Source organism: Ovis canadensis, chromosome X (genome assembly GCF_042477335.2).
Source record: "Ovis canadensis isolate MfBH-ARS-UI-01 breed Bighorn chromosome X, ARS-UI_OviCan_v2, whole genome shotgun sequence".
NCBI lineage: Eukaryota > Metazoa > Chordata > Mammalia > Artiodactyla > Bovidae > Ovis > Ovis canadensis.
The window spans coordinates 54585379-54603541 of NC_091727.1; the positions used below are offsets into that span (position 1 = coordinate 54585379).

General features: G+C 46.3%; 1 protein-coding gene and 2 long non-coding RNA genes across 3 annotated transcripts in view; 1 reads left to right on the forward strand and 2 right to left on the reverse strand.

Annotated features, from left to right (window-relative positions):
• Positions 1-9339, reverse strand: part of LOC138930718 (X antigen family member 5-like) — a 40921-nt gene extending 31582 nt beyond the window's left edge. The window contains exon 1 of the mRNA XM_070291184.1: positions 9256-9339. The gene's annotated coding sequence lies outside the window, so the exon portion shown is untranslated. The remainder of the gene's footprint in view (positions 1-9255) is intronic.
• Positions 9340-9556: 217 nt separating this feature from the next.
• On the forward strand, positions 9557-14082 carry LOC138931031 (uncharacterized). The gene is made up of 2 exons (XR_011446342.1): positions 9557-9677; positions 13370-14082. It is a non-coding gene; the product is annotated as an uncharacterized lncRNA (long non-coding RNA).
• On the reverse strand, positions 12954-17616 carry LOC138931029 (uncharacterized). The gene is made up of 2 exons (XR_011446340.1): positions 17400-17616; positions 12954-13862 (listed from the first exon to the last, which is right to left on the reverse strand). It is a non-coding gene; the product is annotated as an uncharacterized lncRNA (long non-coding RNA).
• Positions 17617-18163: the final 547 nt, after the last annotated feature.

Consider the following 18163-nt stretch of genomic DNA (forward strand, 5'->3'; position numbering starts at 1 on the left):
ACCATAAACAACTTCAGTTCAGTCACTAAGTCATGTCCGACTGTTTGTGAGCCCATGGAATGCAACATGGCAGGGCTCCCTATCCATCACCAACTCCCGAAGCTCACTCAAACTCATGTCCATCGAGTTGGTGCAATAGCTACCCCACTAGCTTTGTTCATAGTGATGCTTCCTAAGGCCCACTTGACTTCATATTCCAGGATGTCTGACTCTAGGTGAGTGATCACACCATCGTGGATATCTGGGGCATTATGATCTTTTTATGTATAGTTCTTCTATGTATTCAGGCTACCTCTGCTTAATATCTTGTGCGTCTGTTAGGTCCATAACATTTCCGTCCAAAAGAGGCACAGATGTAAAGAACAGACTTTTGGACTTGGTGGGAGAAGGGGAGGGTGGGATGATTTGAGAGAATAACATTGAAACATGTATATTATCATATGGGAAATAGATCGCCAGTCCAGGTTTGATGCATGGGACAGGGTGCTCAGGGCTGGTGCACTGGGATGACCCTGAGGGACGGGATGGGGAGGGAGGTGGGAGAGGGGCTCACGAGGGGGAACACCTGTACACCCATGGCTGATCCATGTGAATGTATGGCAAAAACCACCACAATACTGTAAAGTAATTAGCCTCCAATTAAAATAAATAGATTAATTAAAAAAAAACAACAACAAGGGTTTCTCCCCATCCCCACTGATCCCCTCCAGTGCCTCTGCAGGTGAAGGAAAACCTTTTCTCCCCTGGCTGACCTTCAGGAACAGTAACCCCAACTCGCCTCCACAACTCCCCCCTCGCTCCCCACCCCCATATCATACAGGGTTGCTCTGGAGTTCCTCTGGTCTGCCTGGGTTTCAAGGCTCCCTGCCAGCATCAAGTAGGTGCCCTACTCACATTCTTGATAGTATCGTTTAAAGGATAAACGTTTTAATTTTGATGATTCCAAACTGCCTATTTTTGTTTCCTTTGGTGCTTGCGCTTTTTGTATCATATCTAGGAAATCATTGCCTAGTCCAGGATTAACATCTACGTCTCTGTTTTCTTCTGAGTGCTTTATAGTTTTAGCTCTTATATTTAGGTGGTTTATCAACTTTTAGGTAATTGTTATATACAGTGTGAGGTATAGGTCAAAACTGATTCTTTTGCATGTGAACATCCAGTTATCCCAAAACCATTTGTTGAAACATTATTCTTTGCCATTGAATGGCCTCTACACCCCTCACAATAATCCACTGACCACAGAGATACGGGCTTGTTTCTTGACTCTCCATCCTATTCTGTTATCTGTCTATATACAATCCTTATGTCAGTACCATAATGTCTTGATTACTGTAGCTTTGAAGTGGGTTTTGAAATTGGGAAGCGTAAGTACTTGTTCTTTCTTCACACTGTTTTGGCTATCCCAGGACCCTTTTAATTCTTACAATTTTAGGATCAGTTTGTTAATTTCTGGGGGAACAGAGCAGTTTGAATTTTGATAGGCCTCTATTAGGGGAGTACTGCCATCTTAACACAATAGTAAGTCTTCCAACCCATAAATGTGATCTCCCGAATCCATAAAAATCTGAGCAAGCTTAGGGAGTTGGTGCTGGACAGGGAAGCCTGACGGGCTGCAGTCCATGTGTTCACAAAGAGTCGGACACAACTGAGAGACTGAACTGAAGTGAAATCTCCACTTATCTAGACGGTCTTTAAATTCACTCAGCAACGTTTTGTAGTTTATATTGTACAAGTCTTGAAGGTATGTATAGAGATCTAGTTGCTCTTTGTATAGGACCTTGTATCCTATAAACCTGTTGAGCCCCTGTATTAGGTCTAATAGTCTCTGTGGGAAGAGGGTGGTTCTTTAGGATTTTCCATACACACGGTTATATCATGGATAGACAAGATGGCGGAGGAGTAGGTGGATGGGGAATACATCTCTCTCCACAGACGCATCAGGAATATACCCTCAGACACAGAAGTGCATGCAGAACACCAGCTGAGTGCGGACAGGAGTACCTGACCAGTGGGAAAGAATACATGGACCCATGTAAAACTCGGTAGGATGCAGGAACCAGGGGGGAAAACGGGAGTGTTAGTAGGGCTGGACCTGCCCTCGGTGGGTGGGGGAACTGAAGCAGGGGTCCGATCCCCACAGCGGGGCAATTATCTGAGTCAGAGGAGAAACATTTAAGGCTGAGAGTGAAACAGCTCATCTGTGGCAGCCTAAATGGAATGAGAATCAGACATCCTTGCCACAGCCATACATACCCTAGATGGCACAGTGGCTGGGAGCTGGAGTTTAGGGATTGTGGAGCAATCTCAGGGCGAGGGCTGCTGCTGACTGCAGAGAGATGGAGGGGATGTGAGGGAGGAGACTGTGGTGGGAAATGCCTGTGGAGGAAATCCCGGCAGCCATGGAAGTAAGGTGACACTGCTGAGTCATGCATAGAGGGTGGAGCCATCACCATAGCCTCTGGACCCCCACATGCTAGCACTGGCAGCTGAACAATAGAGAGGCTGGCCCGTCAAACGCCTGATGCACTGAACTACAGAGTAGGACCGCACCCACGGTGCCCCTTTAAGTGCCTGATGCATGAACAACAGAGAAGGACCCCAGGTAAGGAAGCCCTCTAAGTGCCTGAATCAGCGGAGCTATGGAGAAAGACTGGCCAAAGAGGCCTTCTGATTTCCAGCTACAAGAGGCTTGAAGAAAAGACTCTGATAGGGCCATAACTCCTCCAGCGGAGGCAGTCCGTGACCCTGCACACTTGGCACCGCCAGGGTCCCCGCAAGCCAAGCTGCTGTGCGACGTTCATGCTCAACTCCCACTAGGGCAGAGCTGCCACAGGCAAAAAAAATGTCTTATGCCTAAGCATGCACGGTCACATTGGCAGTGTCCGACTCTTCCACCCTTTGAACTGCGGCTTGCCAGGCTTCTCTGTCAGGGAGAGGGGTTCTCCAGGCAAGAACCCCTCAGCTCTCAGGCAATCCCCACCCCTGGGGTAAATCTGCCTTCCTCAGGATGACATGCTGATGAATGCAGACTGCAGGACTGGAGGCCTCTCTCTCCCTTGGGGTTGACTGAATAGAGACTCAGTGCAAATGCCAACACAGCAGCCCAGAGGAAAGATGTGAGGCTCTGTGTCCCAGGGTGCAGGCTGTAGGCTCTGGGGGAGGGGAGTGAAGCCTCCGAGCTAAAGGAGAGCTGTTAGCTAGAGCAGTGTCTACTTAAAAAGCATACAACCTCAAAACGACAATGAGGTACCACTTCATGCCAGTCAGAATGGCTGCGATCCAAAAGTCTACAAGCAATACATGCTGGAGAGGGTGTGGAGAAAAGGGAACCCTCTTCCACTGTTGGTGGGAAAGCAACCTAGTACAGCCACTATGGAGAACAGTGTGGAGATTCCTTAAAAAACTGGAAATAGAAATGCCATACGGCCCATCAGTCCCACTGCTGGGCATACACACCGAGGAAACCAGAATTGAAAGACACACGTGTACCCCAATGTTCATCACAGCACTGTTTATAATAGCCAAGACATGGAAGCAACCTAGATGTCCATCAGCAGACGAATGGGTAAGAAAGCTGTAGTACATATAGACAATGGAATATTACTCAGCTATTAAAAAAATACACGTGAATCAGTTCTAATGAGGTGGATGAAACTGGAGCCTATTATACAGAGTGAAGTAAGCCAGAAAGAAAAACACCAATACAGTATACTAATGCATATATATGGAATTTATAAAGATGGTAACAATAACCCTGTATGCAAGACAGCAAAAGAGACACAGATGTATAGAACAGTCTTTTGGACTCTGTAGGAGAGGGAGAGGCGGGGATGAATTGGGAGAATGGCATTGAAACATGTATAATATCATATAAGAAACGAATCGCCAGTCCAGGTTCAATGCATGATACTGGATGCACGGGGCTGGTGCACTGGGATGACCCAGAGGGATGGTACGGGGAGGGAGGTGGGAGAGGGGTTCAGAATGGGGAACACGTGTATACCCGTGGCGGATTCATGTTGATGTATGGCAAAACCAATACAAAATTGTAAAGTAATTAGCCTCCAATTACAATAAATGAATTTAAACTTTATAAATTAAAAAAAGAAAAAAAAAGAGAAAGAGACACGTGTACCCCAATGTTCATCGCAGCACTGTTTATAATAGCCAAGACATGGAAGCAACCTAGATGTCCATCAGCAGACGAATGGATAAGAAAGCAGTGGTACATATACACAATGGAGTATTACTCAGCCATTAAAAAGAATACATCTGAATCAGTTCTAATGAGGTGGATGAAACTGGAGCCTATTATACAGAGTGAAGTAAGCCAGAAAGAAAAACACCAATACAGTATACTAACACATATATATGGAATTTAGAAAGATGGTAACAATAACCCTGTATACGAGACAGCAAAAGAGACACAGATGTATAGAACAATCTTTTGAACTCTGTGGGAGAGGGCAAGGGTGGGATGATTTGGGAGAATGGCACTGAAACATGTGTAATATCATATGTGAAACAAATCACCAGTCCAGGTTCGATGCATGATTCAGGATGCTCAGAGCTGGTGCACTGGGATGGCCCAGAGGAATGGGATGGGGAGGGAGGTGGGAGGGGGGGTTCAGGATGGGGAACACGTGTACCCATGGCAGATTCATGTTGATGTAAGGGAAAACCAATACAATATTGTAAAGTAAAAAAATAAATAAATAAAATAAATTCTTGCAAAAGAAAAAAAAAATGAAAGAACTCCATACTCATTAAAGAAAAACTGAAAAGTAGAGAAAAGCAGAAAACAACGAAACAGTTTTCAGAGTTTCACTATGTAAACAATGTCTGCAACATTTTGGGTATGAATTACTCTCTTATTTATGGACTTTAATAAAAACCAGTCGACAGCAAAATAAATAAAAAGAAAAGCATACAACAGGAGAGTTACGAGTTTCAGTTGGATTTGGAGTCTTCTGGGAACTACAACCCAGGACACAGCTTCTCCGTTAGCTCTGAGGAAACTGCTTGGAGGAGGTAGCAGAGAAGTCAGTATGACTTTCGCCTAGGAAGTACATGCAGTCAAGCGTGCATATTGGTAAAAGTTTACTGTGAAACACAGAGATCAGATGTCACAAGTTCATTATTTTCATGCCTTTCTGTGTGTGGAAGATGCAAGACTCTAGGGTCACTGAACCTTTTTCTGAGGTATCTGTAAATAAATAAAGGCCAACTTGTCCAAAGCACAGTGTGCCTCATACGGTTTTTCACCCTAAATTCCTTCAGAATGCCCTTTAGGTCAGCAACCACAGTGGTTACAACTTAACACTTGTAGAACTGGCTGTGAGTAATGCTGTTTGTCTTCAGGATCTGAGTTTACCTGAGACCAGATGTTCAAGCTGGATTTAGAAAAGGCAGAGGAACCAGAGATCAACTTGCCAACATCCTTTTGACCATAGAAAAAGGAAAAGAATTCCAGAAAAACATCTCCTTCTGCTTTATTGACTATGCCAAAGCCTTTGACTGCGTGGACCACTGGAACACTGGAAAATTCTAAAAGAGATGGGAATACCAGATCACCTGATCTGCCCCTTGAGAAATCTGTATGCAGGTCAGGAGGCAACAACCAGAACTGGACATGGAACAACAGACTGGTTCCAAACAGGAAAAGGGGTAACTCAAGGCTGTATATTGTCACCCTGCTTATTTAACTTATATGCAGAGTACATCATGAGAAACGCTGGGCTGGATGAAGCACAAGCTGGAATCAAGATTGCCAGGAGAAATATCAATAACCTCAGATATGCAGATGACACCACCCTTATGGCAGAAAGTAAAGAGGAACTCAAGAGTCCCTTGAAGAAAGTGAAAGAGGAGAGTGAAAAAGCTGGCTTAAAACTCAACATTCAGAAAACTAAGATCATGGTATCCGGTCCCATCACTTCATGGCAAATAGATGGGGAAACAGCGGAAACAGTGGCTAACTTTATTTTGGAGGTGGCTCCAAAATCACTGCAGGTGGTGACTGCAGCCATGAAATTAAAAGACGCTTGCTCCTGAGGAGAAAAATTAGGACCAACCTAGACAGCATGTTAAAAAGCAGAGACATTACTTTGCCAAGGAAGGTCCATCTAGTCAAGGCTATGGTTTTCCCAGTAGTCATGTATGGATGTGAGAGTTGGATTATAAAGAAAGCTGAGCACTGAAGAATTCATGCTTTTGAAGTGTGGTGTTGGAGAAGACTCTTGAGAGCCCCTTAGACTGCAAGGAGATCCAACCAGTCCATCCTAACGGAAATCAGTCCTGAATATTCATTGGAAGGACAGATGCTGAAACTGAAACTCCAATACTTTGGCCACCTGATGCGAATAACTGACTCATTTGAAAAGACCCTGATGCTGGGAAAGATTGAAGGCAGGAGGAGAAGGGGATGACAGAGGAGGAGACGGTTGGATGGCATCACTCACTCAATGGACGTAAGGTTGAGTAAACTCCGGGAGTTGGGGATGGACAGGGAGGTCTGGCATGCTGCAGTCCAAAGGCTCTCAAAGAGCTGGATACGACTGAACGACTGAACTGAACTGAGAGTTGGAATTGTCTAACATAGTTAAGGTCTGTGTCCTCAGGTGTGACATATTTGAGCTGTTTTGGGTTGCTCTCCAGGATGAGTGCTCTCTAATCTGTTCAAGGATCTCTGTCCCAGGCATGAACTCTCTGAACTATTTGTGAGGGTTTTGTCCAGAGGGATAGTCTCTGAGCTATTCATGGATCTGCATATGAGAGTAGTCTTAAGAGGAAGGCTGCATGGACCCCACTCTCATGGGTCTTAGAAGTAGACCTGTGATATCACATTTGCTATGATTTCTGCCACGCCTCCCTACAAAGATAAAAGCTTGCGGCCCCATCCTCAGGGAGGGCAAGTCATGTGCAGCACACAGGAGCCCGCGGTAACAAATCTGATAAGAACAATACTTCCTGACATGACTACCACCCTTGATAGGGGCCCTGAGAAAAAACTGTGTGCACACACTCCCTCAGACTATCTGCGCAACCCACAACAAAGAGGCCACCATTTGCAGATGGGAGCCCAAGGCCCAGTGCAGATGGAAGGTCACGGCTCATGAGGACAGGAGGAACTGGATGCAGGCTTGGGCTCCTTGGAGGAGGCAGGGAAGACTCAGCAGAAGCCTGGCCAGGGAGTGCGGGAGGGGGGCGTTGGTACAGGGCCCCAAGGACCCCGTGAATGTCTCACTGTCAGCATATGTCTCTGTGTCTCCCCATCACACACCCAGCTTCTTACCTGATGTGTGGAATGTAATCTGCACATTCCCTGGGGACGTGGTGGTGAAAAATACAGAGGTGAGCCTCCAAGCAGGTGGGGAGAAACCTCACATTCACCAATTTGCATGAGGCTCCACCACAAATGCAGAGATCCATGCCTCTCTTTCCCCCATTAAAGCATTCATTGGCACTGAGGTCAGCAGGAGGGCAGTCAGGGCCAGACAGGTTGTGAGGGACCCTGTGTACAGCATGAGCCTCCCCATGACTGGAACATCTCCATGTCTTGATCAGGGCAGAGGACCCTGATGTGTGCCAAGGGAGCATGATTAAGATCCAGGCCATGGGCAACTGAGTCATTTCCTAGAGACAGTCCCCGGTGGGGGAGCAAGCGCGGGGATCGGGTTTCTTTTCTCCTGTAGAGATAGGTACATCATCCATTAGCAGGGCTGGGGACCCACATGTGGGTGCTAATTGGGGATTTTTTGCTGCCAGAAATAGTCTCTCTGTCCCTGTCCACTGTTCTATCTCTGTCTTTCTCCCCGCCATCTCTGTGCCTGTTACATCCTCCCTCTTTGCCTTTACGAGACTGACTGTGACCTCACTCATACCGTGAGGGTCCTTCCTTCCTCTGTGTCTCCTGAGGGTATCATCAATTGACACGGATGTTCACTGGGAGCAGTAGGGGGGATTCCCCTTGAGTGTAGGGGATTCCAGGAAAGGCACATTCAACTGCAGAGGGTCTGTGGTTTTCCTGGGATGAATCAAGAGCTCCTCAACAATCATTGTGTGATCTGGGCCTCTGAAAGGACCCTGGGGGCTTCTCTGTAAGAACCCTCCTGCAGCTCACGTCAAAGTCCCCGCTATGGCCAGAAGGCCCTAGGGGACCTGCCCCTCATCCCTGCTCTCATCGGATCTCCTGGCTCTCCCTCCATCATGCTGTGACAGGCACACAGCCCTCCTCACTCTTTTTATACACACTACACTGAGTTCCACTCCCCAGTTTTTCCACTGGCCTTAACTCGGTCTGGGATACTTTTTCCCAGATAGGCATCTCCTCTAGGCTTTTGTTCAAATGTCATAATCTTAGAATGAACTTCCCTGGCCACTCTTTCTAGATATCATCCCCTCTCTTTTTTTCACTATCCTGGTTTAATGTTAATCACAGCAGTTATGAACACCTGATAACTTATCTTGGGGGGCTGTATGACCCCAACACAATGTAAGTTCCATGAAGCCAAGTTGATTTTCTCTTTCCTAACACACATAGCTGTGTTTGACAGAAACTGTGGAGAAGATGAATGAATGTCGGAATGAAAAAGCAAATTGAAACTTGTTGAGAGAGGCATAGCTAAAAAGGCTGAAAATTCTGCTAGGGACATATTCAGGGATGACAAGATGGTGACAAAGCCATGGTCTTTATCTCACCTATGCGGTGTCCTTGGGTCCCCTCGGTGGTGACCCCTTTCCTAAACAGAATGGAAAGTCCTGTTGTCCTTCTCACGTCTTACTCGCAGTCAATGACAGAGGCCTTCCCCACTCCAGACCTTCAGATCCCAGTCTGAAGTTTTCTCTCCCTTGCCCGCTGGGGGACTGTGGCTGGCTTTCCCCATTGAGACCTATTCTGTATTAAACAGGAAAGCACAAACAAGCACAATGCCCAGCACAGAGAAAATGCTTTCAATCCTTCCTGCTACGACAGTGGCCACTACAGAGAAGTAATCTTCAGTTTATGAAGACATTTTTCTGAGTCCAAGATTGCAGCAATCGGTGGGGTTTTCATCTGAACTTTGCCTTTCCACCCTTGGAGGATCATCTGGTAATTGTCCACCGGCATCTACATCAGCTGTTCCCCAGTCTCACCACCAAGGGGCGCGCGAGATGAAACAGGTCTGTCCTGGGATGTACCACTGAGGGGTAGCGGTAAGACCACCCACTCTGGAAGGTACCATTCGAGGGGGCGTATGATAACAAAGAAAGTACTTTTACACCGCATCAGGCATCGACCAGAGTTCCTAGCGGAGGCACTCAAGGCACCACTGGGTCCATCCCCATTCGCTCCATTCCGTCTTCTCGCTGCATTTGAGTCCGAGTGGACACCGGTATGAATCTGCAAGTGTCCTCGTCTCGTTTCCAATTCCACCCCTCCGTTTCTACATGGTTACATCCAAGGGGGGGGGGGATGGCTACGGAGCGAGATGGGCTGCCAGTGTGGGGTTTGGCCTCACGGAAGCGTTCTGGGCACTGATTGGTCACCGCGTGATCGCCGGAATTAGCTCTTCCGGGGCGCGAGTAGGGGCCGGAAGTCCCGCGACTTCAGCCCTGCTTCGTCTCCTGCCCAGTTCCAATTGGCTGGCTGTCTGTTACAGGCACTGGGATGGCAGAGCTGTAACGGAGGGCGAGAGGTGTGTTGCCCTGCGCGGCTTCTTAGAGCATATACTTTTTCTGCGAGTTTTATTGCTTTTCCCGAAGGGGTCGAATAACTGCCCTGGTTAGTGGCGAGGTTTGGCGCGGTCGCTGGCTGTGCCTGGTGACGGCGTTTCAATCTTGTTCAGCTCTCGCTCAGTTCATGTCCAGGGAGAGGTCTCTGAGTTTGCTGTCTCTCCCTGGAGAGTAACCTGTGTCAGGGAGCCTGGGCTTGTGTATCGCTTGTGTGACGACACAGGTGCTGTTTGGGTACGTTTGATCTCCTTGAGCCTTTGGGCGGAGTTGTGCGTGGTGGGATATTGATCTGAGTGGATTTTGTGAGGCATAGTACAGAGCCCCTAGGATGCGTGTGCCTGTATTCCAGGGTGTGCATTTTTGGAGCTTTCTGGCATTTCAGTCCCTGGGTGTGAGATCTCTGTGTAGGCATGTGCACCTGAGATTGTGAGAGCTCGAGTTTCTGATTCTGGGCTCTGAGTTTCGATGTCTCTGAGCTGATTTAAGGATGGGTTTGTCTATAGGTGGAAACTATCAGCTGCTTGGGGATCTGTGCACAGGGTGCAGGATTTCCATTTGTCTGGGGACTTTATCTAAAGGCTTTATGATGTTCTTGAGTTATTAAAAGTTCTGTCTTTCCGTTAAGGTTTTCGTATTAGATCGGTAAGTGTCGAGTGGTTTGGGAATCAGTCTCCATGATGTGAAGTATCTGTGCAGTTTTCATTTGTTTCTGCCTTGAAGACTTTGGTCTGTTTGGAGGGTCTTTGTCACAGTGTGCACAGTTAGGATCTCAGTTGTGTTTGAGGGTCTGAGACGAGTTGTGTGCTCTCTGTGCAGAGATTCAGTGAGTTCTTTTTGGTGTCTCTGGGTATCTATCTGAGCTGCTCGGAGTCTTTGTGTCAGAAATAAAACCTCTTATGTTTTTGGCTGTGAGGTCTCTGTCCGGGAACTGAAGGTTTGGAAGCTGGCAGACATGATTCCGAGGCCTGGGACCTGCGTGACATGCGGACTGTGTGTTGTTGAGCGTATCAGTTGTCTCCTGGAATCTCAGTATGTATCATAATTAACACAGTGGGGCCAGTGCGCGTCGTGCAGGATACCTGTGTATGGTAGCGTTGTGTGCAAAGGGCCTGGCTTCAGACTATCCTTCAGTAAATGTTTTCTGAGCACCTGCCATATACCTGAGCACTATTGGAGGAGTTTGTGACAGGACAGAACTGACCACGTCTCTCCTTTCATAGACTTGGTGGTCAGTAAATAAATCAAGGGTGGCAGGCACTAGGAAGAAAGATAATGCTAGATCAGGGGAAAGGGTATATGTAGGTATGATGTTATTATTTTATATAAGGCAATGAGGGAAAGTCTCCCTGAAAGATGACAAGTAAGCAGAGATCTGGAGGAAGTGAGGGAGCAGGCTGTGGGGTTATCTAAGGGAAGAGCATTCCAGGCAGAAGGAACAACGAATGCAACTGTCCTGGCATGGACACCTACTTGGCGTGCTCCTGAATGTCAAGGAGTCCTGTGATGCACTGGGTTTGGCATTTAGCACCCATTGAAAGGGGTCTGGTTGCTGCTGTCTCCGTGTCTCCCACAATTTGTGATCATCCGCATTTCACAGATGAAGGACTGAAGGCTCCAACATGTGCCCTGCACCTTCTCTCCTACCTATCCCTGAAATTAGGAGTGAAGCCTCTGGTCCATCATGAGAGAGAGAAAGAGAGAGTTTGAGTGTCCCAGCTGCAGGGATGTCACGCTGAATGTCAGCCAAGCTGCAGAGATCAGTTATACTGTGGGAATCATGCCTCATAACATTGGTACTCTTGACGGAGGGAAGGACTTAAAAGGAAGAGGAACTGGGGCAAAGGACAGAGGCAGGAAGGGAAGTTGGGGGACAGTGAGGGGGAAAAACAAAAAAGACTGGCTTCATCACATTGCCTGGGTTTGGCCCAGTTCACGTTGATTGGCTGACTGTATTAGGACATATTGACCTTTTCCTGTCCCTACCCTTTCTTTCCCTTCCCTTTTTTTGTGACTGAGCAAGTCAGTCCTTAAGCCATTAGGTGTTGCCAGGCAAGGCATGTGTATGTGTAAAGGGGCATCCTTGCCTGGAGAGTCAGAGCCCAAGGTGGAAAGAAGGATATCCCTGGGGATTGGGTGGGAAGGAGGCTAACTGCTTCATGGATTCAAGCTTGGGTGAGATGTGGAAGCCAAGGGCAAGGGATAGTTCTGCATAGACTGTGAGGAGGACCTTTTGGTGGAGGAAGGATCACTTATATGCATTGGCATTCATCAGCTCGGCAAAGACGTAAGAATGCTGAGAGCCACGTCTGTCATTTTTGGAAAAGGGAATTTCCAATATGGAAAGGAAGTAAACTAGAACCAATTCTGAGGAATTCTGGGATTCAAGGTTTCCATGCAAACTTGTATTCGATAGGTGTGCATATGTGGCTAGACTGATGTATAACTATAGATGTGTGTCTCTGTGTTTGTGTGTGTGATTGTGTACACACATATATTCCCAAGTTACTGGAAACAGCAACATTCCAATGGCAAGAATGACACCAGTCCCCAGATCCTAGCTTCTGAACACCTTTCTCCACTAAACGATGGGCTCCCAGGCTGAGGAAGGAAAGGATAAATGAGCCTGGTTCACCTTGTCATGTCAGTAATAAGGGAAAGTTCAAGAATGATGGGGAGATGTCAGAGGGGCACAGAATATAGCTTGAGGGCTCTCCCACTGGAAACACTCAGGACTCTTGTTTTTTCCACCTTTTTTGAGGTATTATTGACATATAACCTGTAAGTTTAAGACGCCAATGTGATGATTTGGCACACACGTATTTGGCAAAACGATTACCATGGCAGGGTTGGCACTCTATCCCCTCACATAATCCTTTTTAAAATTGTTGAGGAAATAACATCTCAGATCTACCCTCTTAGCTTTCACTGTATAATACAGTTTTGTTCATTATACTCAGCATGCTATACATTGGATCCATGTAACTTATTCACCTCATACCTGTCAGTTTGTACCCTGTATTCAACATTTTCCCCAGGGCCTGGAAACCACCATTCTAAACTCTTATTTCTGTAAGTTTGACTTTTTTAGATTCTGCATGTAAGTGAGAACATACAATACATGTCTTTCTCTCTTTCACCTTTTTCACGTAGCATAAAGCCTTTGAAGTCCATTCATGTTGTTGCAAAACAGAATTTTCTTCCTTGTGACTGAATAATATTCCATTGTATATATCACCACATTTCCTCTTTTTAAATTAGTTTATTTTAATTGGAGGATAATTACTTTTCAATATTGTGATGTTTTTGTCATACATCAACATGAATCGGCCATAGGGATTCACGTGTCCCTCCATCCTGAACCCCCCTCCCACCTCCCTCCCTACCCGAGGGATACCTCAGGGTTGTTCCAGAGTACTGGCTTTGGGTGCCCTGCGTCATGCATGGAACTTAACACTGCTCATCTGTTTTACATATGGTAATGTACATGTTTCAATGCTATTCTCTGAAATCCTCCCACCGAGTCCTCCCACTGAGTCCCAGAGTCTGTTCTTTACGTCTGTGTCTCCTTTGTTGCCCTGCATGTAGGGTCATTGGTACCGTCTTTCTAAATTCCATATATATGTGTTAATATACAGTATTTCTCTTTCTCTTTCAGACTTACTTCACTCTGTATGACAGGCTCCAGGTTCATCCACCTCAGTAGAACTGACTCAAGTGCGTTCCTGTGTATACTTGAGTAATATTCCATTGTATATGTACCACAGCTCCCTTATCCGTTCGTCTACCAATGGACATCTCGGTCGCTTCCATGTCCTAGCTATTGTAAACAGTGCTGCAGTGAACGTTGGGGTACATGTGTCTGCTTCACTTCTGGTTTCCTTGGGATGTCTGCCCAGCAGTGGGGTTGCTGGGTCACATGGAAGTTCTATTCCCAGTTTTTTAAAGGAATCCCACACTGTTCTCCGTAGTGGCTATACCAGTTTGCATTCCCATCAACTGTGTAACAGGGTTCCCCCTCCTCCACAACCTATCCAGCATTTGTTGTTTGTAGACTTTTTGATGGTGGCCGTTCTGAGTGGTGTCATCACGTTTTCTATATCCATTCATCCCTTCATAGACACTTAGTTGCTTACAACTTTTGGTTGAAGCTGCAAAGTAAATTTCAGGTTAGTGTTAATCTTCCAACATTGTTTTTCAGAACCATTTGGCTATTCTCGTTCATTTGCCTTACCACAGAAATTTTCTCATCAATTAGTCTATATGTACAAAAAATTCCTGCTGGAATTTCTGACTGGAATTGTGTGAAATTGATGGATCTGTATGGGGACTACTGACATCCTGATTATATTGAATTTCTCAACCCGTGAACACACCGTGTGCCCACATTTTATTAGGTCTTATTTAAGGAGCCACGTTGCATTACCTTTTCTGCCATTGTTCTATCAAGTCTAATTCTCGTGTATCAAATTCCGAACATCTGAATCTGATGAAGATATGAAAATATTAGTAGTCAGACTTTCATCAGCAATGCTTTATTTCTTGTGTAGTTTTAACATTGCCCGTTTATTGTGTTTCTTATTTTTTCTGCTAATATTCATGACTGTTTAATCCAAGGGTGATGGTATGGGTATTTTCTGGGGTAAACCGTGAGGAGATGTTCAGCTGTGTTTTGGGATGGAAAGTCTGAGGACAGGGGCACTGGGGAGAGAGCAGGGTAGGGGTGGGGGAGGTGAAAGTGTGGGGGCAGGGACAGGGGGATACTAGTACAGGCGGAAACAGAAGTGAAGAGACACAAGAAGAAGAGCTCCCCTTCTGGACCGTGCTTAGCTCTCCATACATATATACATAATGAAGTCTTTGAGTACTCACAGCAACACTGTGAGGTAAGCTCAGCTTTTGCCAGCTAGGTGACTTTGTGCAAATTCATTCACCCATTAACGACTGTGTCTCTGCTCCTCAACTGCAGAAAGGGATGATAGCATTAAAACTGCTCACCGTACAGTGTTGTTATGAGTACTCAAAAGACTTTTGAGTACACATGGAGTATATATGTACATTGTGTACTTATGGAGAGCTAAGCACGATCCAGAAGGGTGAGCTTTTCTTCTTGTCTCTCTTCACTTCCGTTTCTGCTTGTACTCATATCCCCCTGTCCCTGACCCCATGCTTTTACCTCCCCAGTCCCAACTGATCTGTGTCATCTCTGATCTGTGCCCCCGTCTTCAGACTCTCCATCCCAAAACACAGCTGAACATCTCCTCAGGATTTACCTCAGAAAATATCCATATCAGCACCCATGGATTAAACAATCATGAGTATTAGTGGAAGAAAGAAGAAACACAACAAAACTGGAAATGTGAAAACTACACAAAAATAAAGCATTCCTGATGATCATTTGACTATTAACACTTTCATGTCTTCATCAGATTCAGATCTTTAGAATTTGATTGAGAATTAGACTTTATAAAATAATGGCAAAAAAAAAAGGCCATGTGATGAGGTTTCTTGGCCTTTTAATTTCCCTGGGCAATGCTTTTAAAGATGTATATACTCATGTTCTATAACTCTCCAGTGACCACTTGCTTTCCCGTCATGATGCAGATCCTATGAAGAGGTCATTAGACGTCTAACTTCACATAGAATATTCACTAAAGTTTTTCATATGAGCACAAACCCTCCCTCATACCTCATACACTCCATTCTTGAGGCCCCAAAAAGCCTGAAATGATAGTGCAAGGTCCATGCGGTGTGTCAATGGTGGTCTTGACATTGTGTCTCTGGAACAATCTCCAGGGAAATGTGGAACAGCAATAATATTACCAGCAGTAATGACAACAGCTAGAATTGACTTGGAACACACCATATGGCACGTACTGTGCTGACAATTTCCCATGACTTAACATGGTCAGTGGTCTACACGGCCCCATGACATAGTTAAATTTACTCGAAGCTAGTGTTTCCATGTGGTTAAAAGAGGAATGAGGCACAGAGGCGCTACGTATCCTGTTCAGTGTCGCCCAGCAGTAAGGGAGCCACAGGTCTGGACGCGCTGTGGAAAACTCTGGGTGTTCTGTATTTATTCAGTCAAGGGCAAGATCCAACAGCTACAGCAAAATATGTAGAATAACAGCTACAACATAACCCTTATCTAGCAATATCTTTCTTCATAGTGCCGGCCACCCTTGATTATTTACTGACCACCAAGTCTATGAAATGAGAGACTTGGTTGGTTTTGTCCTGTCCCAAACTCCTCCAATAATCCTCAGGTCTATGGCAGGTGCTCAGGAAACATTTGCTGAAGGAGAGTCTGGAGCCAGGCCCTTTACACACATTGCTAACATGTACCCTCCAAGATGGGCAATGGCCCCATTGTATTAATTATGATACAAACAGATTTCAGCAGACAAGTGATACACTCAACAACACAGCATGTCAGGTTCCAGGCTTCAGAATCATATCTGCAGGCTTCCAAATCCTCAGTTCCTGGACAGGGACCTCATAGCCAAGAGCAAGAGGTTTTAAATCTAACACAAAGAATCCAAACAGCTCAGATAGATATCCAGAGACACCAAAAAGAGCTCACTGAATCTCTGCACAGAGAGCACACAACTCGAGTCTCAGACCCTCAAACACAACTGAGACCATAACCATACACACTGTGACAAAGACCCTCCAATCAGACCAAAGTCTTCCAGACAGAAACAAATGAGAGCTGCACAGATACTTCACATCATGGAGACTGACTCCCAAACCACCGGGACACTTACCGACCTAATACAGACACCCCTAAGCAGAAAGACAGAAGTTTAATAACTCAAGAACATCATATAATCTTAAGATAAAGTTTCTAGACAAATGAAAAACTTGCAACCTGTGCCTAGATCCCCAAGCAGCTGATAGTTTACACCGTTAGACTGACCCATCCTTAAAGCAGCACAGAGGCATCACAACTTGGAACCCAGAATCAAAAGCTCAGTGATCTCACATTCTGGGGTGACTACACAGATCTCACACCCAGGGACTGAAAAGCCAGCAAGCTCCAAAGATGCACATCCCGGTATACAGGCACACATCCTAGAGGCTTTGTACTATGGCTCACAAAATCCACTCAGATCAAATATACCATCACTCACAGCCCCGCCCAAAGGCTCATGGAGATGAAATGTACCCAAACAGCAGCTGTGTTGTTACACATAGCAAAACACAATCCCAAACTGCCAGATACAGGTTATTCTCCATGGAAAGACACCAAGCTCAGGGACCTCTCCCTGGACATGAATTGCATGCATTTGTGTGAATGACCTTGCGGTGCCACACGATCCAACTGAGCGAGAGCTGAGCAAGACTGATATGCCGTCACCATGCACAGCCAGCGACTGCGCCAAACCTCGCCACTAACCAGGGCAGCTATTAGACCCCTTCTGGAAAAGCAATAAAACTCTGAGGAAAATTGTATGCCCTGAAAAGTCGCGCACGCCAACGCAGGCGCATGCGTATACAGGCGCCTCTCGCCCTCAGTTCCGGTTCTGAGACCACAGTGCAGGCAATCACGGGGTGGCCAATCACTGCCCAGAAGGCTTCCCTGCCGCCATACCCAAACCGACAGCCAATTTCTAGCTCCATAGTCGTTGTAGCAATGAAGGGGTGGAGTTGAAAAAGAGACAAAGAAAGTTTCCGCTTAATACCTGTGTCCACTGGGATTCGAAAGCAGTGGGAAGAGGAAGAGGAGCGAATGGGGATGGACCCAGTGGCGCCATGAGTGCCCCCGCAGGGAACTGTGGTCCATGCCCGACGCGGTGTCAGGGGACCCTCTCTCTGTTGTCACACGCCCTCTCCCACTGGTACCTTTCAGAGTGGGTGGTCTTACCGCTACCCCTCAGTGGTACATCCCAGGACAGAACTGTTTCATCTCGCGCGCCCCTTGCTGGTGGGATTGGGGAACAGCAGATGTAGATGCCTGTGGACCATTCCAGGAGGATCCACAAAGGGCAGAAGGGCAAGGTTAGGGTGAAAACCCCACGGATTGCGGCAATTTTGGACTCAGAAAAAAGTCTTCATAATCTGAAGATTACATCTCTATGGGGATCACTGTCGTAACAGAGAACATTGAAAGCATTTTATCTATGCTGGGCATTGTGCTTGCTTGTGCTTTCCTGTTCAATGAAGAATAGGTCTTATGGGTTAAAGTCAGCCGCAGTCCCCCAAGAGGCAGGATAGATAAAGCTTCCGACGGGGATCTGAAGGCCTGGCGTGTGAAAGCCCTCTGTCGTTGACTGTGAGTAATATGTGGAAGAGACAACAGGACCTTCCATTCTGTTAGGAAAGGGATCAACTCCAAGGGGACCCAAGGACACCATCACGTAGGTGAGATAAAGACGATGGCTTTGTCACCATCTTGTTATCCCTGAAAATGTTCCCTAGCAGAATCCTCAGCCTGTCTAGCTATGCC